The following is a 27,937-nucleotide window of genomic DNA, read 5'->3' on the forward strand; positions in this document are numbered from 1 at the left end:
ACAACTAAATGGCACATGAAAGCAAAGATGAGGAGACGTATGGAAATGTAATAAATACATTGGTCCAGCTTTTCTCTGTGGATTTAATCATTTCATGGCCTTACTTAAACTCTGCACTGTCTAGCAAGCAGAGTAGCCTCTACCCTCTGGTTTCTTCTGGTTTCGGGAGCCAGGAGGTAAGTGAACCAGGAGAGAGTACAGCATGCAGCAGAAGTCAAGAGCTGCTAAGGAAGCTGCTGTGGTAGAGCTGCAGCTCTGATCAGCTTAGTGCTTAGCCTAAAACAATGGGATCATTCACTTTTATATTGATTTCATCGATCACTGATATCCCACCTTGTTTATTAAAAAAAAAAAAGATTTCAATTTGATCATGGACTTTAATTAGTTAATATCGGTTGTTTGCAATATTTTTATTAGACCAGAAGTAATTTGTATTTATCTTTAAAGGTCAAGTTTTAAATTCAGGTAGAGGTGGCAAACTGGCTGCCCAGTTTGCATTTGGCTGTTGCATAAATTTTCTCTGATGGACACAGTGTTTTCATAAAAACTGAATTGAAATCCCTTCTGGTGACACACACAATCCTGCTCTCTCCAGCCCCCATCCATCCCTCTTATTTTGCACTCCGCCTGATTCACACATTGGTCTATCTACTGGGCTTTTATAGATATTTCAAAGAGAATCTCATAATCTTTCAATCTATGGTGATCTGGATGAGCCAAGAAAGAGAGTTTGCAGCCATAACACATGTTTCTATCTGTTCCATATCAATGTGCTTATATTGAACTTACGAGGTTTTCATGTTCCATATGTTCCATTTTAGTTTATCACATAGGCAAAAACCTAATGTTTATGCTTTTAACCCAGTTAATTACAATTTGACTTCTTTTATCTATCAAGAAAGGTAACAAACTACACTTCATGTCTTCAAAATAAGTAGTAATTATTCATGACCAAAATATATATTTAAGAATCAGACGCACAATAGACACTTTCCTTTGACCTACTAAACAGTTTGATCTGTGTCTTACACAATTAAACTTGTGGTATATTTTAACAATCAACCTACAATAGCAATCATCAAATACATATGTTCCTATGGAAAGCTGAAAATAAAGCTGGGACTCAGGCTCTTCCGTCCACTCAGCTCACCTGGCTGAGCTACTTTACCCCTCAACACTCTAATGTTTGGAACTCAGATTGCTATAAATTGGTTTACTTTCATCTTATTCATGTTCCTTTCTCATCTTGACATCCAAACTCTTCATTCTGCCTGAAATGAATTTTATTCTCCAAATCACAAATCCTTATCTTCACAAATTCTTCTATCTCAAGTACAACACTATTTTCCCCCCACAAAGTTATCCCTGAATAATGTTACCCTTGGGGTTGTCAGTCTTTATTTTGACTCTGGAACTAAATTATTCAATATTTTGTGTATTTTATTTTGAAACAATCCCCCAGATGTTTTATATTTGTTACCTTCTTTATTAAATTTTAAGTTCCTATAAAACAATTCCTATGTCTCTTCCATTCACTACAGCCACCTTTAATTACTGTATCAGATTTTCTAAAAGCATACACATTTCATATTTTCTTTTCTTCTATCCCATAAACCGTTGGCATGATACTGATATTCCAACTTTTCAGCCTTTTTATCTCCTAAACTGTTACTTACACCACAAAAGGGGCATTCAAATCTTTTGTGATGTCATATATCCCGATTCGCAGTTTGGAAAATATAATGGCCACTCTTCTGTGCCTAAAAACTCATCTATTTTCACCGGAGTTATGCAACAGGCTTACTTGTTGGATTCCAGAACATGTAATGAACACCTAATGGTCAAGTGACAGGGAATAACAAGTAAAAACCATACTTGTCCTTTTTGAATAGTACTTCTATCTGGCCAAAGCAGTGAGGAGGGAACCGAGACAGCTGGCTCACCTGCATCCATTTCCTAGCATGAGGCAGAACTCCCCTCAGTGTTTTGGTCTTGGAATAGATTGTGGTAGACCTTGCAGACAGAATCTCTTCCCTCTTTTCATAAAGCTGGATGTAAGTGCTAAGATCTAAGTCCCAGCTGTGACTTAGGGTAGCAGGAAGAAGGATGGAGTATCCTTTGAGGGGCACGCTTTTATGCTTTTGCTTGACTATATTGCTGAGGGGAGAATAGTTATACCTTTAGTTTGGTATATACCCATTATGTCCATTGAAAAGAGTTCTTGATACTAGAGTTTAGAACACAAACCACTTAACAGTGTTATTATATACTCCTATTAATACCTGTGTTTAGCTTTTTCAGTAACTTCATTGGAAGTATCAACTGTGGCGTGTTGATTCCTGAGTCCTTTGGCCATAATACCAATGAAAACATTTTAATTTTTATTGTCAGGATATCTAGAGCAAATACAGTTTCATTTGTAAAATAAATAATGTACTTTATTGAAAGTTATGTCTCTTGCTGAAGGTATATATTTTACAGTATTTTAGAGTACATATTTGAGAGTGGAAACATTATAAATCACACAGGACAAAGAATAGTGATGTATAAGACATCCAAGGAATTTTGTCCAGTTGGAAGGAGAGAATAGAGACTTATTAGTTTAAAGAAAAGGAGGGATTCCTAGATAATGATGGGGAAACAAAGCTATATCACAAAATCTTCCTCTGCCAACTATTTTTTTAAACAAAAAAAATATTATGATCAAAAACTATATTAAGAGCTACAACATAATGTGACATGCATCTAGTCAGAAGATAGAAAAAGGTTGCACCAAGACTCTTAGTCCAATCCTATTCCTGAGGAGAGTCAACCAATTCTAAAAATATTCACTAAATCCCAAAACCTGAAGAAACACTGCATGTCCATATTCACTAATATCTAAAAATTCAAAGAAAAATAGAGTGACAAATGCAATTTTTAATTTAATCCCTTCCCCCAAATATGTCAGACAATCCAAAGAATTCTCACTAATATCCTAAAATCTGAAGCAAAATTAGAGGCAAGAGCAATTGTTACTAGGGAAAAACAAGTATAATGGTAAAACTGAACACTGGAGCCAAGTATTTCCATCCTCAGTTATCTCTTTGTGGGAAACAACTTCAAGAAGGCAGCATAAAAACCTCCTGTGGTAAATTTAACAAGCAGCAGATGAGAACCAGTGTTCTCAATGGACTACACAGCTTCCACTGAGTTCTACTCGCCCTTCCTCTTTCCAAGTCCTCATGAGACAGAGTACACTTGAAACTAAGAGAAAAAATTGATGTTTAGACAAGGATGGTCCTGTTGATTTAAGTACATTATTTAGACATATAGTGGGGCAACGATGCAATAAGACAACAGGTAAAAATAAGAGAAAGAGTGCATGCTAAAAATAAAGAAAACCCAGACTAGATGAAAGCAAAACAAAGGAATGTGATTGCAAAAAATAAAGAACAAGTGAATACTAGCACAATATCATTACCAGCCTAAGTGAGCTTCAGCAAGTAAGACCTGAAAATCAAATTAATGACAAAGAAAAGAGGCTTCTGACAACTACAGTATATGAAGAAGAAACCATTAAAATAAATCAATTAAAGAAAACAATAAGGAAAACAAAGATAATACAACATAAAGATAATTTATCCCTAAGATATCTAAAATAGAATGTCCAACAAATAAAGCACTAATTATACTCCAATATAAAGTAATACTTTGCTGATATCTGGGAGTAGCTAAATCTGTATATTCAAATAGCATATGATGTTTTAGGAAAAACAGAGAAAATGAGTGAAACTATAAACATTCTGGATCACCTATTAAACTTCAAAAATAAGAAGAAATATTTTGAGCATTCAGACTGAAAAGATGGGAGAACAAATCAGGCTTGCTTCAGGCTTCTTCAAATTAATATCTACTTGTAAAATAAATTTTTTAAATGTCTCCAGAATTGTCAGAGCATTAATTCTGACCTAATAATATTATAAGCAGTCAGAGATGCCAGCAGCTTTTTAAATTATAGCATTATACATTGTAACATATGATACTATAACCACTTATCACAAACTTAGTGGCTTTAAGCAATACAAATTAATTCTCTTATAGCACTGTAGGCCAGAAATCCAAAATTGCTTTTAGGGGTTTAAAATCAAAGTATCAGCAGGAATGTTCCAGGGGACAATCCATTCCTTGCTTCTACCAGCTTCAAGAGGCTTCAGGCATTCCTTGGCTGATGGCCACATCATTTCACTCTCTTCTTTCATGACATTGTCTTCTCCCTCACTATAATTCTACTGACTCCCTCTTCTGAGGATATTTGTGATGATACTGGACCCACTTAATCCAGCATAATCAATTCTCAAGATATTTGATTTAATCACATATGCAAAATTCCTTTTACCATATAAGGTAACATTTTCCTAAAGACTGAATGTCTAAGTCCCCTCAAAATATGTTGAAACTTAATCCTTGATGTGATAATTTGATAGTATTTGAAAATGAGGGCTTTGGGAGGTAATTAGGTCATGAGGGCAGAACTCTCATGCATAGAATTAGTACCCTTTTAAAAGAGGTCGAAGAGCTACCTCTCCCTTTCCACCATGTGAGGTAGAAGATGATCATCTATTAAAAAGAAAACCTGGCGGGCACTGAACGGGCACTTGATGGGATGACCACTGGGTGTTATTCTGTATGTTGACAAATTGAACACCAATAAAAAAATAAATTTACTAAAAAAATAAAAATAAAAAGGAAACCAAAAATAAATAAATAAATAGATTAATTAATTAATTAATTAATTTAAAAAAAGAAACAAGCTCTCACCTGACACTAAATCTGTCAGTGCCTTGATTTTGGACTTCCTACTCTCCAGAACTGTGAGTGAAAAACATTTCCATTGTTTATAAGCCACCTAGTCTGTGGTATTTTGTTTAGCAGTCCAAAAAGACCATGACATACTCATAGAGCCTAAGAATTAAGATGTAGATCTTAGGAGAGCCATTATCAGATTATTATGAATATTCGCAACATGTAAGAACTAAAATTCAGCGAATTAAAAGATTAAGCAACCTAACCTCCATGGGACTTGAGCTATTTTAAAGAGTTAGTAAATTTTTAAACAATTTAAACATAGAATTAAAACCAAATAACTGTATGGTGACATAGCATTTTGTAAATGTTACAAAACTTGATAAAGTTACAAAGAAATCCAAACTAGCTAGTAAGAGATAGCAAAATGTTAACTTTTTTCAAAGGATGTATCAGAATCTATTAACGCACTATAAAGTTTAAAAGTGAGGTTAAAAGTAATGAGTCAAATCTCATATTTAGAAATATTTTCTCAACCTTTGAGAGTACTTTTGAGAAACAGTATCACTTAAAGGAAAAAAAATTCTGTTTAAATTTTATATCTGGTAAATATGCTTTCAATGTACTGCAATGATTCTTTAACACCAAAAAATAGTTGTACAGTTCTTGAGCAACAGCAATAACAGCAAAACCAATGGTGTCAAAAGATATTTTAGCTACATCCCTTACTAAGAAATTTAAATATTAATAGAACAAACAATATTAAATGCCCTTGGTGTTTGTTTTTATCTTCATTTGCAATCTGTTACTTTTCCTGCATGTGGTTTTACTCCTGTTCCTTAGATTATTTTTGGCTAGATTCAAGTTTTACGAGAGTTTACTGAAAATGTCTGTATTCCTTCTCCAATTTTGTCATTTGCTGGGCAACCCCCCATAAAAATATTCCCATACGGAAAATATGCTTTGTGGAAATTTTCAAATCAAACACTAATTCTCAATTCAACATGAGTTGAATTTTAAAACTCATATCCAATGAGTTTTATATATATAGCAATGAAGTGATATCAACTCTAAATTTATTCAAAATTACTTTCTTAATGATATGCATTATTATCTTAATTATTTGTTTTTATACCCAAAATAATATGCACTAGTTTTTGGTGGCAATGTCTATATTCTGCATAAATGTTTGCCATAATATTCAAATTTTGCTACAATTCCTGCCAAATGGAAAAGTTCCCATCATCATGCTCATAAAGTTGCTTGGTTCATCCATGATGTTAGACATTTCATCACTAAAAACTGATCATGCATTCAACTGCCACATGGCATTATTTTTTTCTCATTTATACATAGTTTTTGGTCTGCAGCACTGGTAATTATAGATTTTTAAACTAAGATTATAATTCTGAATATTTAATATTTTTAATGTGCATTTCTTTCTTCATGATTACTGAAAACACAAGAAAAACTTGCCACTCTTGGATACATCTTTTTCTACCTCCAAAGAGTCTGAAATATGGAAAAAATGCAGAATCCTTTGAAATAGAATGAAATAACCATATTCTTTTACTCCATTTGAAAAATTCATATAATATTCATTTCCAAAATTTCCTACCTTTTGGAAAGGTAGAATTTCTTATTTGAGATATATAACTTTCAAAGAGAAGGTAATTTAATAGTCAAATTGCATGATCATACTTGGATTCGAAAAAAACTATATTTCATTTAATGGATTCTTTGCAATTTTTTTGTCTTTCAATTTTTAGTGCAATTTATCAGTTATATTTGATATTTCTGAGCTTATTTACTAAAACTAAATCATTTTTCTTTTTTCCCTCATATTCTGTATTTTTCCCTCAAAATTTTCTATGATGCAAATTATTTTATTTTGTTTTACAATGTCTTTTCATCTTTCATTTTTTCATTCTGATTATGGTACTTTTTATTATTTTCTTTCTGGAACTCCCCAAGTTTGCATTAAAAATAACACATAGGAATATGCTGCTAAATTTTAATAGCAGTTAATATTTGCATGAATACAAGTGTCATAAAAACAAAACCTACAATAATTTAACTAGTAGATAATTGCATATTACCTACTAATTTATATCAATGAAAATCTACCATGTGGATTATTAATAGTAAATACACATTTTACTATTAGTTATTATATCATGTTTCATAAATGCCATTTATGATATTAATAATCACCAAGTAGAAACCGATTTTGGTAGTTTAGATAGTCACTTGAAATACTAGATCTAAAGACAGAATATATAACAAACATCCTCAATTTTCAGTTTTTTATAAATCATGTTTTTATGTACTATTTAACTTGTTAATATTCTGAATGTATTAATTTTTATAAATTATAATTATTGACCATCTGTCCAACAAATATTTATTAGGCACCTACCATGTCATATACCAGACCACTATCATATGTGATATATTCATTACAGTAGGACCACTAATTTGAACATTATTTTTATATTAACCATTGTCCTGAGAAAATTGGGAAGGACATCAAAATTAGATCATCTGATTTTCATCACTTTTTACTTTTTCTATATATATTTCTGTAAAGATTATAGGCTCTAGATAGAAGAGTATTATCCGTCAAACTTAAATATTTTATATCCTGTCTATCCTAATGCCAGACAATAATATATAAATCATCAACAAGTTTTGAACTGTGATCCAGTGGTACAGGAGATCCGGAGTGCTATGATGGAAAATGTTCCAGAGGGTCTGTGTCTGGACTCACTAGGAAAGGAGGTCATGAACAATTAGCAACATTTGCCCTGTGTAACCTTTCGCCAGGTAAGGCTGCTCTAACAGTCTCAGCCATTTAGAGCAACAAAAGTATTTCTTGCTCATGTTACACATCAACCGTAGTTCTGCTCTGCCTGAGGTTGTGCTCAATACATCTTCTTTCTGAGTTTTAGGCTGAGAAAAAAAACACATTCTGAGATGTGCTGAGATGTGCAAAGTGGGGGCATGAGGGCTAGTGGAAACACACAAAGTCTCTTAAATCTTTTACCTAGACATAGCATCAGTGGAATCCACGTATACTCCTGCCACAGGAGACACTGTAGGTGACGAGCAGAGCCTTATAATTCTCTTACGGGGAAGGAGCAAGCAACTAGGAACAATAATACCATCTACCATAGTACTTGTCTGTCACAGCTAAACTAGTAAATCTCTTAATAATATACCAACAATTATTATCATTGTTTCCTTTAATATTATTATTGTAAAAACCCTGGGAACCAGATATAAACTGCTGTCTCAAAGTACTATACTGATTTTACACCTCTTAAATGCAGAGCCTCTCCTAGAGCAACTCTCTAGAGTTGCTCCTCTAGATACAACTTCTATTTTAGTTCATCACACTTGGAACAGGTTGTCAAGGCAGAAACAAAGTGGAGACATGGGGTTATCATAAATCCACTTACCAACAGACAGCCTTACTCTCAGAGTTGGGGCTGAACATGAGCACCTATAAGACAGCATAAGAGAAAGGGTAAGAGCATGTTAACCCAGATGAGGAAGACAGGCCCAACTTCAGCACTTACTCAAAGCTAGAACTTTACCTAGCCTCTCTGAGCTTCAGGATCCTCCCATCTAAAACGTTGATAAGAACAGAACTGTTGGGGGCATCTGGGTGGCTCAGTTAAGTGTCTGCCTTCAGCTCAGGTCAGGATCCCAGGGCCTTGGGAAGGAGCAGTGGCTCCATGCTCAGTGGGGACTCTCCTCCCTCCCTCTCTGCCCCGTCCCCCATGCTGTGCACGCTCTCTCTCTCTCCCTCTCTCTGGCTCTCCCTCTCTCTGTCTCATAAATAAATAAAAATCTTTGAAAGAAAAAAAGAATGGAATCTACTTCATGGGATTGTTGTGAAGATTACACTCAGTGTTTCAAAGAGTAACCGCAAAATATGTGCAAGGTATTGTATAAGTGAAACATGAGTACATTCAGTTATCAATATTTCTGTTTTGATTACTATCCTTAGCTTAAATAATAATTTTTTAAAAATATTTTATTTATTTATTCATGAGAAACACAGAGACACAGGCAGAGGCAGAAGTAAGCTTCTCACAAGGAGCCCCATGTAGGATGGGACCTGGGATCAGGCCCTGAGCTGAAGGCAGTTGCTCAACCACTGAGCCACCCAGCTGCCCCTAAATGACAATCCTTTCTTAAAAAGGTTTCTGGAAGAGACAAAAATAGATGGCACAGGACATCTGATCTTGACTGACATTTTTCGAAATTATGATGAGAATAGTGTGACTGGAAATACTATAGTTTCCAAAGTGTATGTAATGTTGTCTTCCAACATACACAGGCATGATTGAGTTTCAATGCCTTTCATTTCTTTGTTCTGAAAAAGCATATGCAAAGGCCCTTTATTTCTGTAAATAAAGAGTGAAGAATTTATTCTGACCTGGTGAAGTTTGAGATGAGGTGGGATCTAAGGAATCAACTAAAGTGTATATGGATATTAAGCACATTAAAATGTGAAATATATCATTGAGATATATTATTGAAGATTATATTCCTTTTAGAAAAACTTTTTCTTTCTAAATATAAAGGTGGACTCCACTATATCTGCAAAATCTTGCCAAGGTTTATGGAGAAGCATATCTTTCCTTTGGACTGTTTGCCCAGGTCATCAAAGCTAAAGCTCAGAAGATGGTAGGAAACATGCATAAGTCTAAATGCCTCACCCTAGAGAGTTGACTTGGAAAATATCAGCCACACCAGCATTTCTGTCCTATACCATATTCAAGGAATATTAAACAATTGAAGTTGGTAGTCTTTCATTTTGTACTTAATAAAAGGAAATCTAGAGGAAAAATCCTCTTTACTTGATATGTAGTTCTTATACTGACATCAATCTATGTATACCAGTGTATTTATTCTGTTTGTGAGATATCAGGATCCCTACTGTGAGTAGGGATAAGGTTTCCTATTAATTGGGTTTTCCAGAGAAACAAAATTGTGTGTTCACATGTGTGTATAAAAATATATGTAACATATATATTATACATAAATAAATACATGTAATATACATTATACATATATAAATATAACATATTTATTATAAGGTATTAGCTCACATGATTCAAGAGGCTGAGAAGCCCCACAATCTGCTTTCTACAAGCTGGAGACCCAGAAAGGCCAGTGATGAAGTTCAAAGTTCTGATAGTCAAAAACCAGTGGTGTAGATTTCAGTGTGAAGGCCTAAGAACCAGAGACACTGAGCACAGGAGGAGACAGAAATTCCAGCTCATCCATGAGGTAGAGAGACTGAGTACTCTCTTACTACTCAGGCCCTCAATGGATTGAGTGAAGCCCACTCACAATGGGGAGGGAAATGTGTTTCACTAAATCTACCAATTCAAATGCTAATATCTACAGAAACACCCTTATAGACACACGAGAAATAAATCCTCCCCAGGTATCTGGACATCCCATGATCCTGTCAAGTGCACACATAAATTATCACAAGTTTCTTCTGAAAGTAATGGGAATTCCCACTTCCACTCATTTTACCAAGATTCTGGGACAGGATTTTGAAGTTAATCTTATATGGGTATCAAGAGGAACTCTTGCTCTTTCTGAGTCTTTGGCCTACAGTACAGAAATGTGAACATTGTTGCCTAAATGATGAGCAGAAAATTAGACTTTTCAATAAGGAAGTAGGCTCTATTGAATAGTCTCCATTTGCCACCCAAATCCACTGTATACTCTTTTTCAAACTATTCTGTGCTACAGGAGGCTAACTTTATGGACTGCATCAATGTTGCTTTCAGCCAATGGGAGACATTGGCAAGAGATCGGAAAGTAGACAGCTCCTTTCCTGCCAGGACACAGGTTAGATGTGGCCATGTTCAGCTACCTAAGGTCAAGGTGCGTAGAAGACATTTCTCTCCTATAGTAATAATTACAGCTCTTGGCTTCCAGTAAATTCTTTCAAGCCTAAAGCTGGCTTTAACAGCTTCCTTATATTTCTAGGCACAAGGTACTTGAGGGTTTCTCTTCACCATGAAACCACTGGATTAGGATGACCTAATTCTTGAGCAAGGAAGTCTTCCACAAGGGAAAACAATCATAACTGCATTAAATTGGAAGCCAAGACTGTCCCCCAGTCATTTGCAGCTCTCAACCAACAGGCAGATATACAAGCACTAGTGACTAATTTTAATTACTAAAGAAAAAAAAAAACTAAGGTGTTGCTGCTCAAGGAGGGCAAATGATTTCAACCACCCATTTCCTCCACTCCAATGGAACAAATTATATTTATAAATAGAACATATATATTTTCTTTTACCCTTGTGCCCCTTAGCTGTCCCTCGGTGACCCCAGAAATTAAAACACATCAGGGTGAAGATTAATTACTGGCAATATGTCCCTTCCAAACAATCATCTCATAATTTTGAACAAACAACTTTTCAAGGTTCTGAAGTCAAACAATCTTATCAATTTTTCAAAACGGACTCTCATTAGGGCAATTCAATTAAGCATCTTCATGTCCAAAGCAAAGTCTGAATTCTAAGCAAAAGTGGTTAAAGGCTTTCACTTACAAAAAGAAAAGTCCTTCAGTCTGCTCAGTTTTACAATGATGACTTAAAAAGTAATTTTTATTTTATGTTCACTGTTCACCCTACACTGACAGTGCTGCTGTCTAAATAAGACAAACAAGATTAATAAAGACAAGAAATTCTACTTGGCAAAGGCCATTCATCAAACATGCAGTTCTGTTCCCAGGGATTAATCGGTACGTAGATTAGGTGTTACAAAAATTGATAATATTTGTCATTCATATGCGATTTCTCACTTAATCAATTAATCATAAGCAGTTTTACAATTATGAAATCAGGCTACATTTTCATTTCCTGGCCTAATACTACTCCATGTAGCTATTCAATTGCTTGAAAGTATAGGGATGTCCTTTAGAAACGTTTTAGATATTTTAGTTGATTTTTCTAGAAAATTAGTTACATTAATTTTTCAAAAATTCTTTAAACCCAAGTGCACATAATTGGATTATTATCCTTGATGGTGATATGATCACAGCATTGATACATGGATGAATTCATTTTGAATTTTTTCTTTTTGATTAGTATTATAAGCACTAATCAACTACTTTTTTAAAAAATTGAGTACACTGACAATAACCTGTATCCACCAATGTGGTCTTCTTTTCTTAGCTACCTGCTTCCCCTTCTTGGATCACAAGCACCGTGAATCCTATGCCCATCATTTACTTCCTTATCTTTCTGCATTTTATTTTAATTATATGTATCCCTGAAAAATGTTTATTTCAAAATGATCAAATAATGGCAAATTTAATATGATTCAACCAAATACATATATCTTATATTCAGCCACTTTGATAAATATTCCTATTTTTCTAGTACTTTGTAGTTTCTTTAGATTTTCTATATAAATTAATGTTTTATATAATTGGTTTTATATTAATTTTCTATTTATATATGTAATGATACAGTGAATTCTAAAATCACCACTTACATTCTGTATTGTAGCAGAAGTTCCAGGCATAATATTAAGAAAAGAATTTGGAAACATGTAGTTATGGAAGGAGGATGTATAACTAACTACACATGACATTAATCATATAGAGAATCTAGAAACTTTACAAATTATTAGAAATAATAGGAATATTTATAAAAATGGCTGAATATATGATTGTATTGTTCTTCAAAAAATTAGCAACTTTGATAGCTTTGTTAAACATCTCTTTTACATCTTGTTTCTATTTAATATTGATTTTTTTAAATCTTTTTTTTTTTAATCTTTGGGCTTACTATGTTTTTCTCTTGCTATGTTCTTTTGCTGGAAACTTAGATTTTTCACTAGCAGCTTTTTTCTTTACTAACATAAATATTTACAGCTCTGACTTTCTTTCAAAGTTACACTTAAGGCATCCCATAAGTTTTGACAAGTATGTTTTCACCAGCATACAGTTCTTTGATTATTTTATTATTTCTAAAAGTTGCTTTTATAAAACAGTAAGTTTTTTAGCAGGAACATATATCATACATCTTTATGACCATAATATAATTAGCTTAGAAGTTAATGCAGAATCTCAAAATACACTTTATGAGAGAGAACCTAGAGAAATAGAGTATTCTAATTCTGGATTAGTGTGTGAAAATTTAAAAATTCTCAATAAATGTGAAACAAATGAATTAATTAATGACATATAATTAAATCACCCATGCATTAATTAGCTATCAATAAAGATTAATTTAGTTTTTCCATAGTGGTATCTTGTATTTCCCTAATTTCCTCAGTTTCTTAGCATTTTAGCATTTTATTGGTCAGCTTGCTTCTGCTCTTTGAAATTATATCCACCTTTTGTTTTTCAGGACTAGGGCAAGTACTGTTTAACCTATAAATCCAAAATACATTTTTTTAGTTTCAAAATTACACAAGGCAAATAAAAAAACTAAAGCTAAAAATTATGGCTATGTTTATAGCATTTCAGATATCATTTCAGACAATGTAAATACAAATTCTAGTTTATTCTAGTTTTATTTACTGATTTAATTGAATCTAAATAGTATTTTTAAGAAATCATTGGCAATAGAAAGGATGAGACTAACTGGTCTACTTTTCTTTTCTTTTTTTAAGGATTTTATTTATTCATGAGAGACACAGAGAGAGGCTGAGACCTAGGCACAGGGAAAAGCTGGCTTCCTGCAGGGAGCCCGGTGTGGGACTGGATCCCAGGACCCAGGGATCACCCCTGAGCCGAAGGTAGACGCTCAACCACTGAGCCACCCAGGTATCTCTAACTGATCTACTTCTTTATGTTAGTTTTTTAGGCTAATAAGGTACCCTTTACTAAATTATACATGCAGAATACCACAAAGATTTTCCATTCAAAGGAGGAAAAACTCTTTAACTATTTAACAAGAAAAATTCCTTTGTACACTTTGCTTGTAGATGTTTGCTAAAATAAAAATAAAATTCTACCATAAGGTAGCATAGGAGACTTCCATGTTTTACTCTTATTTTTGTCATTATCAACTGAGCTAGATGGTACAAGTAGCTCTACAGTAGCAATAACAGATTCCATAAAACTGAGAACTGCTTGTCAGCCACGTTTTTGATCTGTGATTCAGAAAAAAACATTTAATTTCAAATTATATATGTTTCTATAAGTGCAATACTGAATATACAAAGCTGTTACAGATAGAACCGTCTCTGAAATAATGCAGAGAGATTTGAGACAGACAAAATAGGATACCAATTCTTCTCCAGGTTTTAAAATCAGGCACTAACAATCTAACCAGTTTTCAGTCCAGGGGTAACATGTTTGGAAGATTATTTTGGGCACCAAACAAATCGATATGACTTAAGAGCCTTATTAAGAGCAGCTGCAAGGAATATGGTCATCATTGCAGCTGCAGGACAGCATGTTGCTTGCTCACGGTTGATTAAAACCACACTTTGATATGACAGTTTGGAGGATCTCCCTCTTACTTAATTTTCCCCAGACTGGTAAAGTGTAAGAATATTGAATCAGGAAAAAAAAATAGCTGACAGGCAGGAAAGAAAGTTTGCAAACAAAAATAGGCATATCATTAATTCATGGTGAATTTAGTGAAGACAATTATATCTTTCCACTTCTTTAAAACTTAATATTTATTACTATATGTGAATAATTAATAAATTTAGGTCCTTTACAGAGAATAATACCTCATTTAGTCCTGTAAGAAAAAAACTTTGAGGATTTTTTGTACATTTAAAAAGTACAGTTAGCTCTTACTATTCAAAGTCACACTCTTCATTCAATATAATGACTTGCAAAATATTTTACCAGAAATCCACTGTTAAAATCAAAAAGTAGGATGCCTGGGTGGCTCAGCGGTTGAGTGTCTGCCTTTGGCTCAGGGTGTGATCCTGGAGTTCCAGGATCAAGTCCCACATCAGGTTCCCTGCATGGAGCCTGCTTCTCCCTCTGCCTATGTCTCTCTATCTCTCTTTCTCTGTCTCTCATGAATAAATAAATAAAATCTTTAAAAATAAATAAAATAAAATAAAATTTAAAAAGTATCTAAAACTATATATATATATATATATATATATATATATATATATATGATCAGTAAAGACATCTAAATTGGGTATTTCTCCTTATGAGTGACCTTTGATCATATTGCAGTTCTATCTCTGTTATTCTCCTGATGAGATTATGATGGTACATTAAAGTTGTTTAAACCTGTTAATCTCCTTTAACCCCATGCTGACATGGATTCCTGTTTATTCCAGTCAGGTGCTTGAGGGCACTACCAACAGGCTACAATTTAGTTAGTATCTTTTTCTATATTTAACACATTGTTTCATTGTTTAGTTGCATTAGAGTACCAGCTACTTGTAGTATATAAAGAAAATTCACACTAACATTGTATACTGCTCAGAAGCATACTTACCAGTGACTTTATTATTTATTAAATAATTAAGCATTTTATATTTCAAATGGTTTATGTTACCCAGAAATCATTTGAGGACTATTACTGAGTATTTAAAAATGTTTCAGTGATATTTTTTTTGGAGTTTTGTGAGGTGTTTGGAACCTATTTATGATTTTCCAATTAAAAATAATGGAATATAAGTTCCTGCTCTATGGAAATTTGCAAACAAACACTCTGGAGGAATGAAAATGATTTGGCTAATAACAGCAACCTATACCATCATTATCAAAAATTTACCAGGGAAAAACAAAACAAAACAAAACAAAAATTTACCAAGGAAATACACCTTTATGTTAGGTCATTTACTGATTGAACAAATATTTATGGTATACTCTCTATGTGTCAGAATTTGATGATACAGCAGCAAATAAAGATATGTACTCCTAGAGAACTCTGGGGGATAAAAGACAGGAAAAAAAAAAGTAAATTAGGCTGTATAAGATGACAAGAGCCCTGGAGGAAAAAAAAAAAAAAAAAGCAAAGAAGGGAAACAGGGAGTCAGTAAATGTGGAGGGGGGGATGAGTGTGTTCTTATTTGTTAAAGTATGGCTGTAATAGCTTTCATTGTTAAATAATTCTGAATAAGATATATCAAAAAAGACCATTTTTCTCTGATTCTTCCTAGTTCCAAAAATACTCACTACCTGGACAAACTGAAAAAAAGGAGCATATTCTAGAAAGAAGAATAAATGGAAGCTTGAAGGTTTTTCTTAGAAATGTGTATAAATTGGGCTTGTTGGGGGTGCCTGGGTAGTTCAGTCAATTAAGCATCTGACTCTTGATTTCAGCTCAAGTCAGTATCTCAGGGTCCTGAGATGGAGCCCCGCATGGGGCTCTGTGCTCAGCATGGAGTCTGTTTGAGGTCTCTCCCTCTCCCTTCCCTTCTGCCTCTCCCTCTGCTCTCTCTATCTCTCTCTGATAAATAAATAAGATCTATTTAAAAATTGGACTTGTGGATATGACTTCAGGAGGAAGAACCAGGTTTAGTTCAGTGGGTTAATGTTAGAGACAGCAATTAAAGCAGAATGGCCACATGAGCTGGATAAATCAGCCATAGACAAATAGAAATAAATATAAATATTTAGTAAGCAGTAGGATAAATCTACATCATCTGGGGCTATGTAGTTCTGAACTAGGAACTGCTACATTTAGGAGCTATAACATGCCACAAGGATAAATGTCCTAAATTGAAAACACTTAATATTAACAATAATAATTATTATTTCTCTAATAACAAGTATTTCTCCCCACTCTATTTATCCTACTGGCACAGATCTTTAACAATATTTAAAAACAATGCCCAGTCACACTGTAAATCTCACAGTAGCTTCTGTTAGCAGCAATTTCTCTAGAAAATATTTCAGTGACAATCATACAGCTATACTTTATCTTGGTGACCGATATGGGGTTTTCTCTGACTTCCTTTGGCATGGTTGAGATGCTCTGTGGTCAACAGGCATTGAAATGTACCTTGCCGGGATCCCTGGGTGGCGCAGCGGTTTGGCGCCTGCCTTTGGCCCAGGGAGCGATCCTGGAGACCCGGGATCGAATCCCACGTCGGGCTCCCGGTGCATGGGGCCTGCTTCTCCCTCTGCCTGTGTCTCTGCGCCTCTCTCTCTCTCTCTGTGACTATCATAAATAAATAAAAAAAAAAATTAAAAATATATTTAAAAAAAAAAATGAAATGTACCTTGCCTGTTAGGATCAGGGCTATAGGTAGAGAGGTCATTGTGATGGTGACCACTATATGAAGGTTAGATTTACAACACTGGCCTCTATGTTAGAAATCTTGCTCTCTAAATTCATGTTGGATTCGCTTGTTCTCAATTTAATTGAGAACTAAAAGACAAATTGTATTGTGTTTCCGTATCTCTAATTAATTTTACCTCTGCTTTTCTATAATTGTTACTTTCTTGCAAATGTTCGCATACTGTCTTATTAAAAATACCAGGCTAATGAGAACTCATAATGATAAATGTATGTGAATAGAAAAACACTATAAGATATAATGTTCCATAATTGGTGAGCCCTTGCTATTTCAACATCACCATCTTGCCTATCTCTCTATATCCCACCCATTTTCATAAGTAAGAAATTAATTTATACCTCGAAATATTAAATATGGTTAAAAAATCTCTAACAGCTAAAGGTAAATTTATGTTTATAAAGAATATTGTAGAGGACAAAATGTGAATTAGTAGAGTTGGTGTTAGCAGTCCGAGATCTAAATCCAGGTTCTATTACTTCCTAGCTGTAAGACAAAGTGTAAATCACTTAAGTTCCAACTCCACAGTCCTACGCGGAAAATACGTGGATATACCCCCTTTCATGTCTTGCCTCACAATGTTATTATAAGACTTCAATTAAAAAGCACCTGGAATGTAGTATTATGAAGTGGCAATTTTCACAAGTAAAAAAAAAATGATCTAATTATTGGCCATATCCAATGGTTCAAAGTAATAAACATTCAATCACTATGTCTTCATTTTTTTGAAGAAAGCCTTATAGAGCTCTTTCTTGAAAAGGAAAATAACCTTTAGTGAGTAAGATTCTATATTTGAAAAGCAATTAGCAGGATACAAATATAAAGAGTCCAGACCTGATCACTATCAGGAAATGAAGATCTGGGCAAATGTCACAGATCTCTGAAGCCAAGTATATCATTTATTAGATAGTGCTTAATTAGCCAGGACAAATAACATTTCATTCCATAACTGAAATGTTATGAAAATATGGCTTTATTAGTAAATTTAGTGGAAGTAGTTGCCTCTGGATGATACTCATGAATCATATATCAGCACTAAATAATACTTATTTACGTTAGTTTTTTTTCCAATGACACTAGTAATGATGACATTCCAATTTTCTTAAAAAAAAAAAATCAAGGAAAGCACATCTCCTCTGCTCCTAGGCAGACTCTGAGATGTACTTTTGCTGGGTTATACAGATAAAATTTACTATAAATGAACTATACAACCTTATTCTGAGATTAATCTTTAGATTAAAAACATGACAAATATTGAGATAGACATAGTGATAGTTATAGAATAGTAACAAGTGTAATCATATACAAAGAAACACAGGGCACTATGATTTGTAATCTTAATTTCATCTTGGATTTAAGTTTAAAAAGAAAAAAACTTTCTTGTTTTCCATGACTCTGTAACAAATTACTCCAACATTGACAGGCTTAAAGTAACAATGTATTATTAGCTCCTAGGAATCTGTGAGGTGACAAAATTAAGCTGAGTGTTCTCATTTGGAGTCTCTCATGCAGTTTCAGGTCCTTAGGGTCTTGGGTTGGGATCATCAGAAGACTCAGTTGGGATGGCTGTCCAGATGACTTTTTCATTCACATACACCAGATGCCTCACTACTCCTCCATGAAACCTCTCTCTTCAGCCTGGATTTTGCACCTGGCAGCACAGAGCTCCAAGAGGTTGGAGGCAGAAACAGCTAGTCTTTTTAAAGGCCGTGTCTAGAATTTAAGCAGGAACACTTCTGCCGTAATCTCTTGATCAAAATAGGCATATGTCAGCCCAGATACAAGGGGCTGGAGCAATAAATTTCACCTCTCCATGGGGAGGGACCATTATGTATAATGGCCATCTTTGGAGACAAGCTACCACCAAAATATCAGCAGATAAAAGCTGAAAAGTCCTAGCAGTAAGATATTTCAGAATCCAGAAAATTTAAATTGCCATATTGATATCTTTTGTGTCTTTTAAGTCTTAACTCTGTTCCTTATTCATTGGGAACTCTTGGGCAATTTACTTAATTTCTCTAGCCTTAGTTTTCTTATGGATAAAATGAAACTAAGTATCGCTAACTTATAGGCTTGTTGTGAGAATTCTAGGTGTAATGTCCTCAAAGTGATTAGCGTATTTCCTAGCTCAACAAATACTAGCTGTTACTAGGGCTACATTTGGGACTTTAATTATATCACATATATGAAAATGATTCCTAAAAGAAATTATTCCTGTTTTAGAGGAACAGAAAAAGTGCTCACATGATTCATTCATTCATTTCAAAATATTTATTAAGCTTAGGAGAGCTGCCAGGAGATATACCAGGTCAAAAGATAGCACAAAGGACTATGATAATATTCAGATTAGTGGAAGAGAAGAATTATGAACTGATTAGTTGGACTAAGGTGTTGCAAATGTTGTACAAAAGAAACACAAATGAAGGGATGGCAAATTGGGGATTTAGGGGTGGATTCATAAGAAGAGATAATATTTGAAAGAACTATTTTGGATTAAGTAGGAAAATTCTCTAATTCTATTAAATGCAGCTCCCAGAGTAAAATGGGGTAACAAGGAACAGAAATATGTCATCAAGTGATGAGAATTATTGGGAAATATGCAAAATGACTAAAGGAGAAACTTCCTGATCAATAGCAGTTATTCTCCTTGAATCAGCTCTTCCCATGTTCAAATTCCCAGACCCATCAAGTCCCATTTAAGGGATAGAGAGGCTATTAAGCCTCTTCAGTTCTACTCATTATCGTTAGCTCATTTCATGAGAAGCAGATGCCATACTTGAGGAAAAGGACTGGGAGCCTCTGTAGGATTCCATTATTCGACAGTTTCTTTTTGACTGTTGACCTGTTCTGACCTCTTCACCTTGAAATATTTATGATTTGTTTTCACTTTTTCTTATCAGAATGAATGAGACTGAAAGACTTGGTTCATTCTATGCTTGTCCGAAAATTGCATTCATAGTGGTTAGAACTGTTTTGGGAAATTTTGCCTCTCAGTTCTGTTGTTTAGAAAGGCCATGGAGAATGAGAGATAATTTTAAAGACAGGAAAGAGACCACAGAGCCCTGTATCATCCCCTTACTACAGCTGATGACTTTTCATTAGCATCATTATACACATGAGTTTCTTTCATATTTTAATTGAAAACAGAAGACCATCGTCAACCCTTTATTATCCCTTTGGCTATCCTCTCTCTCCTGTGCCTAGCCAAAGCTATTGGCATTAATGCCCATCCTCACTTCCTTGCTTGTCAGTCACTCTTCCATCCCTGGAAATCTGGCTTCCATTCCCACCACATTACTGAAGCTGCTTCCCAAAAAGGTTGCCAATCACTGTTAAATTCTAAACATGGAATACACTTTTTAGCTCATATTCTATGTGGGTTGCCAGCAGAATTTTCCATCAACATTTTACTGTTACCAGCACCTATTTTAGTTTCTGTGAAACCATTTTCTGCCTCGCTCTTCTGTCTTCCTCTCTGACCCTCTCACATTTTTCATCTCTGCTCTTCTAGTGCTCATGCTACATGTTGGTGTTTCTGGGGTTCTGGGCTAGGTCCTCACCTCTGCTCATCTTACGTATACTTCCTTGCCAATTTCAGCCATTTACATGGTTTCAAATGCCTCCATATACTGGTGGCTCCAAAACTTATCCTGTCCCATAGCTCATTAATACACTTATTATCTTACATCCATTTTTCCAAGTCCTACCAAAGCCTGTGAATATCTAACACATGGTTTATATTTGCCCATCTTCTTTCACTTCTTTTAAAACAGTGTTCTTCACTTTTTTATTATAAAATGTATATATACATGTTATAAAAATACATAAAATTAGAAATGTGGTTCTAATAAATTAGAAAAGTGGTTGAAATAAAATAAAAATAAGCAGAAGTTCAAATGTTTCATTTCCTGGTCCAATTAGCCTGCCCTTTGCACAGGGGTTTATAACTTGGCTTCAGAACCCCCATACTATGCCCTCACCATCATGTTGTCCTGTCTATAATATTGAAACATTGTCCTATTTCTATTCTCAAGTCCATCCACAACACTATAGACAGGGAGAGTATTATATATATAAAAAAAATCCAGCACAGTAAACAAGACACTACATCCTATCTGGCTTTCCTCAATGTACCCTGGTTGCCCAACCCTTACAGAGGTTCTTTCCTCCTCCTAGAGTCAGCCCCTGATTTTACTGAGCTCACTCACTCATTAGTGACTTAAAATTCAACTCAAGAATCATACTAAAAAAAAAAAAAAAAACCTTCCTAGCCAGGGATACATGGCCCTATTTTGTGTTTCCAAAGCATCCTAGACTTTTCTATTTTTTGTCATAAATCATTTACTTCAAAATGTAATCATCTGTTTGAGCCTACCTCTTTGATCTCTCAAGACTCTAGTCTGTCTTCCTCTCAGTGTCTTGCATATTATCCAACACATAACACATGCTCTCTAAATGTCTTTGGAACTTAGGAATACTGCCTGTGGGCTTTCAGTTTAAATGTAACTATTGTCTCTTCTTTCTTCTTGAATATAGAGATGCATGCCACAGGAAAGGTTAGAACTCAAGCTTTGGAGTCATGCAGGCTGGGTAGGCATGCAGACTCAAGTCCTGGCTTTGTCATTTCTTACCTATGTGACTTTGGCAAGTCATGTCCAAGTCTCAGTTTGTGCATCTGTTGAAGGGAGTAATAAACCTTACCTCATACAACTGTTGTAAGGATAACACATCTGATGTATTTAGCATGTTTAAAGATATACTACAGAAATTAAATAAATTGTGCATTTATTCTTTTTAAGATTTTCCAAAACTGGGGAGTTTGAAAGTGCATCTTTTTTTTTTTTTTTTTTTTGAAAGTGCATCTTAAAGGTTCATTTATTCATTCAATAAGTGATCATTGTTGCTGACAATGTGCAAGATGCTCTGCAGGTCTTTAAAGTACTTGTTTTAAGATAGTATTACAGCTTTTGAACTTCCTTGTTTCCATGTTTTGTTAATAAACTTTCATTATTTCATCTCATTTTGAATCTCAGAATATTTTAAATCCTTTGATTTTTGTGTCTCTTAATAGAACATATCTCTTTCAATTTAACTGCATATTTTCTTCTAAAAGATTTTCCACTCTATTTCTACTGTCACTTATTTTTAAAGGGGGGAGTAGGACTTTATTTTTTTTTAAAGATTTTATTTATTTATTCATGAGACACACACACAGAGAGAGAGAGAGAGAGGCAGAGACACAGGTAGAGGGAGAAGCAGGCTCCATGCAGAGACGGGTCTCCAGGATCACGCCTGGGCTGAAGGCGGCGCTAAACCACTGAGCCACCCGGGCTGCCCCTACTGACACTTTTTAATCAATTTTCTACTTTGATTTTTTACTTTTATTTAGTAACTTTTATTTTATTTTAAAATACACTCACAAAGCAGTTCTGACAAAATTTCAGGTCCTTAAATATAGGTCATGGGGTTCTACAGACTATTATATTCATATATTTGTCATTTCACCTTTTTCTTTACCTCCCTAATGAGAGGGACACTGAAGCTAAAGTAATCTTATAGTTGGTTTGAATCCACATGTGTACATCATCTAATTGCCATAACAATAAAAGAACTATTAAACTTTGAAAAATCAGTGGTGTATCTGACCTGCCATTCTGTCTCTCTCAATGAATAATGTCTAATGCTTAGGGGAAGGTGTAAAACTCATTATACTCCTAACTGTGCAAAACTATTTCAAGAAAAAAAAATTAGTTTTCCTCTATTAGCTAATCAGTCAGCTTGAGGCTAAAAGGTAAGGATGATAAGATTCCAATGTTTGGGAAATACTCTCCGTAGTAAAATTGTAGAAGCAGTCCCTACTCTTAATATGTTCTTGTGTAGTCAACATTTTGTAGGATCAATTCAGTCCTATATCATAGCTTGCTGACATTTTTTAAAAAATATTTTTATTGATTCACTTGAGAAGGAGAAAGAGAGCATGAGCAGTGAGGAGGAGCAGAGGGAAAAGCAGATTCCCCGCTGAGCAAAAAGCCCAGTGCAGGGCTCCATCCCAGGACCCTGGGATCATGACCTGACCTGAAGGCAGATGCTTAACCAACTGAGACACCCTAGTGCCCAGACAATTATATTTTTAAGAATAAATAAGACATTCTTTTTCTTCTTTCTTTTTAAGTCCTAACATTAGCAGAAGGTAACTTATGAAATAACTGAACAAGTTAAGTATCTGCTGAAAAGAGTGAGAAAAGTGTTTTTTTATAAGGCATGCATTTTATTGTCTTTTCCTCATTTTTTTCTAACATCTCCCCCATTAGCAAAGCTTTTTCATGAGAAAGGGCTTGAATCTAGTCAATAGATTAATAATATAGCAAAGTCAAAAAAACCACAAGACTAAAAATAAGTTATTCTACAAAATTTACCATGGAACTGCAGATATGATATGAATTCCTGGTCTTATTTCATTGTCTGTAAATCGAGGGTGTCTTATTAGATTCTCTTTCAAGTAACAGAATTTTTACTCTAGGTTATTCTGAATATGGCCTTGATTTGGCCCTTATCAGAATGATGAAAGGCAGCATATAGATGTGCTTAAACAACATCTCCAGTCATTATTGCATACAGTGATCAGCCTCTATATTTGTGTAATAGTCATTGGAATCCTTTAATTCCTAAACTGTAATAATACATTACTTGTCTTACAGATAAGCATCAGTGAAACCTAAGATCTGTGATATGTAAATTATCATTCTTATTTAAAATAAAATTGGGGTGCCTAGGTGATTCAGTCAGTTAAGTGTCCAGCTCTTGGTTTTGGCTCAGTGATGATCTCATGGGTGGGGAGATAGAGCTGGGAAGTTGGGCTCTGAGCTCAGGAGTCTGCTTGAAGATTCTCTCCCTCTGCCCCTCCCTCATGCATGTGTGCACATTCATATTCTCTCTCAAATAAATAAATCTTTTAAAAAATTAAATTAAACCAGATAAGACACAAAACTATGATATAATCAATCTCACTTCAAAGTAAATATCACTGAACAGAAATATCACCACAAACAAACAAACAAGACATGGATTCCTTAGCTTTTGGGGCCAGAGGAGAGGGTTATATCTTCTGATAGTTTTAGTATAAGCAGAGATGATTACATTGAGAGGTGGTCATTCTTTCAAAACATAACAATAACTTATTACTATATAATAAGTTACTAACTTAATCCATACTATAATACTAATGACAGATATTAGTAACCCATTTTTTTCTGTCCTGTTTTCTTCAGCAAACTGAATCAGAGAAAGTTCAATAATTTAGTCAATATCATACAATTCAAAAATATGCTCAAAAACTAATTCTCTTTCTAGTCAGTCACCTTACCTTTTCAACCAAGTAATTTTGCTTAGCTCTAGTACTGAACACTTCAGCAGTATCCTTCCTATACACAATATAAAGGTTTGGATTTTGAAATGACTGCAAAGTGTTTCTTGAAATACAAAATAAGTGATATTGGATTAATAATAAGAAGCTGGTATTAAACCAGCATGTATTAGGTTCCAGGCACTACATTAATCCCTTGATTATGTAACATATACAAATATATTATCATCCATTCACTCTTGCAACATTAGTTGAATTCCTTTCATGGTGTATTTGTGTTTAAAATACATGAGGTGGCTGTTATTACCCCTGTTTCACAGATGAAAAAGTTGAAGGCTAAAGACTTTAAATATCTTACCTAGGGATGCCTGGGTGGCTCAGTGGTTGAGCGTCTGCCTTTAGCTCAGGACATGATCCCAGGATCCATCAAGTCCCATATCGGGCTTCTCGCGGGAAGCCTGCTTCTCCTCTGTCTGTGTCTCTCTCTGCCTCTCTCTCTCTCTCTTTCTGTGTCTCTCATGAATAACTAAATCAAAATCTTTAAATTAAATATCTTGCCTAAAGTCACACAGCTCCACCTGATGAAGTTAATCCAGAGTTTACTTCAGAGCTAGAGCTCGCACCTACTAAGCCTCACAATTTTGGAGAAAGTATCCAGAGACTATTCATGACAGTTATGATAGCTATGTTGATAGCAAATGGAGGAATGCTCTAAAATGTACAGTTTCAAAAGGGAAGCACAGAGTTCTGAACTCCTTTTACTTACTATAATACATGATGAAATGATTTTCATACAAAAAACTTCTAAGTTTCAGGTGAGACATTAGCAATTATGAGCTAGGTCTCCCCTTAGCTATTTATCTCTCAGATCTGTATATGTCATTTAATTTTATTCCCTTAATTTCTGCATCATATCTTTCCAGATGTACTCTTTCTAGAGTTTACGTTTCATAAGAAACTATTTTTTAAGTGAAAGATTACAATTGTTTTTGACCTAATCACAGAATCTAAAATTTCAAAAAACAGAAAGCATAAACGTCAAACAGAACAACTTACTTACCTCAGGACTCCTGTGAAGCAATCAAATGTGCTCCCTCTGGCTTATATCTTTTGGCCATTCTCTACTAAAAGGAATAAGAACTTGAATAATAGCTGATTCAATGTCCTAGGCCACGAAAAAGCAAGCTGAATGTGGGTTCTTTTTTGTTAAAGAATGCTTCCAGAGTACACTGTGATAATAAGGATAATAATAATAATAATAATAATAATAATAATAATAGAAAGGACAGCCTAATGGCCACGTAGGAAAAAGCTGAGCAGCTACAGGGAAAAAAAATTAGAACACGCTGATATTTTTAGAATAGGCAGGAAAAGGTAACAAAAATTGTGTTAAAAAGTGATGGCATGCAAACATGAGTTTATTGCATTGTCTATAAAAATGCTTTATGTCGAAAAATTCGTATTATGTGATAACATTGAATGTTCAGTTAATTGCAAGATTATAAATTGCAGGCATGAATTTCTTTTTATTGGGAGATAAAATTTAGAAAGACATGTAAAAGGAAAGTGAGTATTGAGTACAAATTACCCTGAAAAATTTCAAATAATATGAGAAAAAATATCATATATATTATGTCTTTGTGGCAACTAGCCCTCAAAATAGCACCCAATAATTCTTGCATTTTTGTATTCATGCCTCATGTGGTCCCCTACTACAATGAGTAGGAGTGAACCGGGCAACACACAGTATGATTTCTGAGGCTAAGTCATAAAAGACATTACAGTTTTTGTCTTGCTTTCTCTTAGATCACTCATCTGGAAAAATGAGCTGGCATATCATGAGGAATTCAGCCCTCTGAAGAGGAACTTATCCCAAGGAACTGAAGCATCTTGCCAATCAAACTAATTTGCCAGGAACATGCATGAACCACCTTGGAAGTTGTGATAATTTTATGTGTTAAGTTGACTGGATCAGAAGATCTGAGATACTCAGTCAAGCATTACTTCTAGGTGTGTCTAATGGGTGTTTCTGAATGAGATTAGCATTTGAATTGGTGGTCTCAGTAAATTACTCTGCCCTCACCAATGTGGATGGGGATCATCCAATCTGTTGAAGTTCTAAATAGAACAAGACAGCAGAAGAAGGAGAAAATTGCCCTTTTCTGCCTTATTACTTAAGCTTGGACATCTGGTCTCAACTTTTTCTGCCCTTAAACTGGGATTTACATCATTAGCTCTCCTGGTTCTCAGGCAGTTGGACTGGGTCTGAATTATACCACTGGCTTTCAACAGGCTCCTGCTTACAGATAGCAGATTATAGAGCTTCTTTGCCCCACAAACATGTGAGCCAATTTATCATAATAAATCTCCTTGTATAGTCTACTGGTTCTGGTCTCTGGAAAACCCTATTACAAAAGTTGTTCTTTAGTTTCAGTTAAACCTTTGCTCACATATTTCCTGGAACACATGAGAGATTCCCAGTCAGAATAACCCAGCTAAACTGTTCCCAAATTCCAAATCCATAGAAACAATTTTTTTTTTTTTTTTTTTTTCAGGAAGAGCCTGGGGTGTGCAGTTTGGAGACTTGTGTTTCAGGCCTGGCCCTGACATGTCTAGGTCATTTACCTCTGGGTCATCTGGATTGGGTCCCCTCAACCTCCCTCTCTATAAAGTAGGGCATGACCCATGCCATCGCTGCCCACTGGTAGAGGGATGGTGCAAGCTCACATGCCCACTGCTGCATAAACCACTTACTGAGGGACCCAGAGGGCTGGGCTGGGTGGTATCCTTACTGACCCAAGGCAGGCCCTGGCTGAGGCCTCCTGGGGACCTGACACACTGGGCCATCTGTGGAGATGTGTCCTGGACTGCTTCAGGCTGAGTCTGAACATATATCCATTGCTGTTTTAAGCTGCTAAATTTAGGAGAAATTTGTTATACAGTAATATATAACTAGTCCAGTATTGGAGGAGAAAAATTATCCAGAATAGTTTGTTAGAAAGTATAAAGTTCATATATCCATAGAAACAGAGATCTAGGCAAATGAAGAAAAGCACATAACATTTGGAAAAGACACAAGTCCCTCTGAGCTATTCACCTCCTCAAAGGAAATAAGGGCAGCTGTCTGGCTTAGATTGTAGATCACACAACTCTTGATCTTGAGGTTGTAAATTCAAGCTCCATGTTGGGTGTGAAGATTACTTAAAAATAAAATCCTTAAAAAGGAAAAAAAAAGGAAGCATGCAAGCCAAAGTAATTATGAAAAAAGAGGAAACAATAAATCAAAAGAAAAAAGAAAAAGCAAAGAGATAACATGAGAAAAGCCCATTTTGACAAAAATATCAAAAATATCAAGAAATCCTGATTTCCTGATTTCTCCACATTTTAAAAGAGATTTGAAATAGGTTGACTTAATACCAAAATCACTAGTGACTTAAGGGCATAAATAAAACATCTAGTTCACCTTAATATAATTATATTTTAATGCAAAAAATCAGAAGTACAGCCATCACA

The 27,937-nt window shown here is 34.7% G+C and overlaps 1 long non-coding RNA gene across 1 annotated transcript; it reads left to right on the forward strand.

The window, feature by feature from the left end:
* On the forward strand, window positions 1-26,804 carry LOC140636278 (uncharacterized). The gene is made up of 5 exons (XR_012033572.1): window positions 1-176; window positions 7,449-7,611; window positions 10,567-10,701; window positions 13,450-13,603; window positions 26,231-26,804. It is a non-coding gene; the product is annotated as an uncharacterized lncRNA (long non-coding RNA).
* Window positions 26,805-27,937: the final 1,133 nt, after the last annotated feature.

The sequence above is a fragment of the Canis lupus genome, chromosome 7 (assembly GCF_048164855.1).
Source record: "Canis lupus baileyi chromosome 7, mCanLup2.hap1, whole genome shotgun sequence".
NCBI lineage: Eukaryota > Metazoa > Chordata > Mammalia > Carnivora > Canidae > Canis > Canis lupus.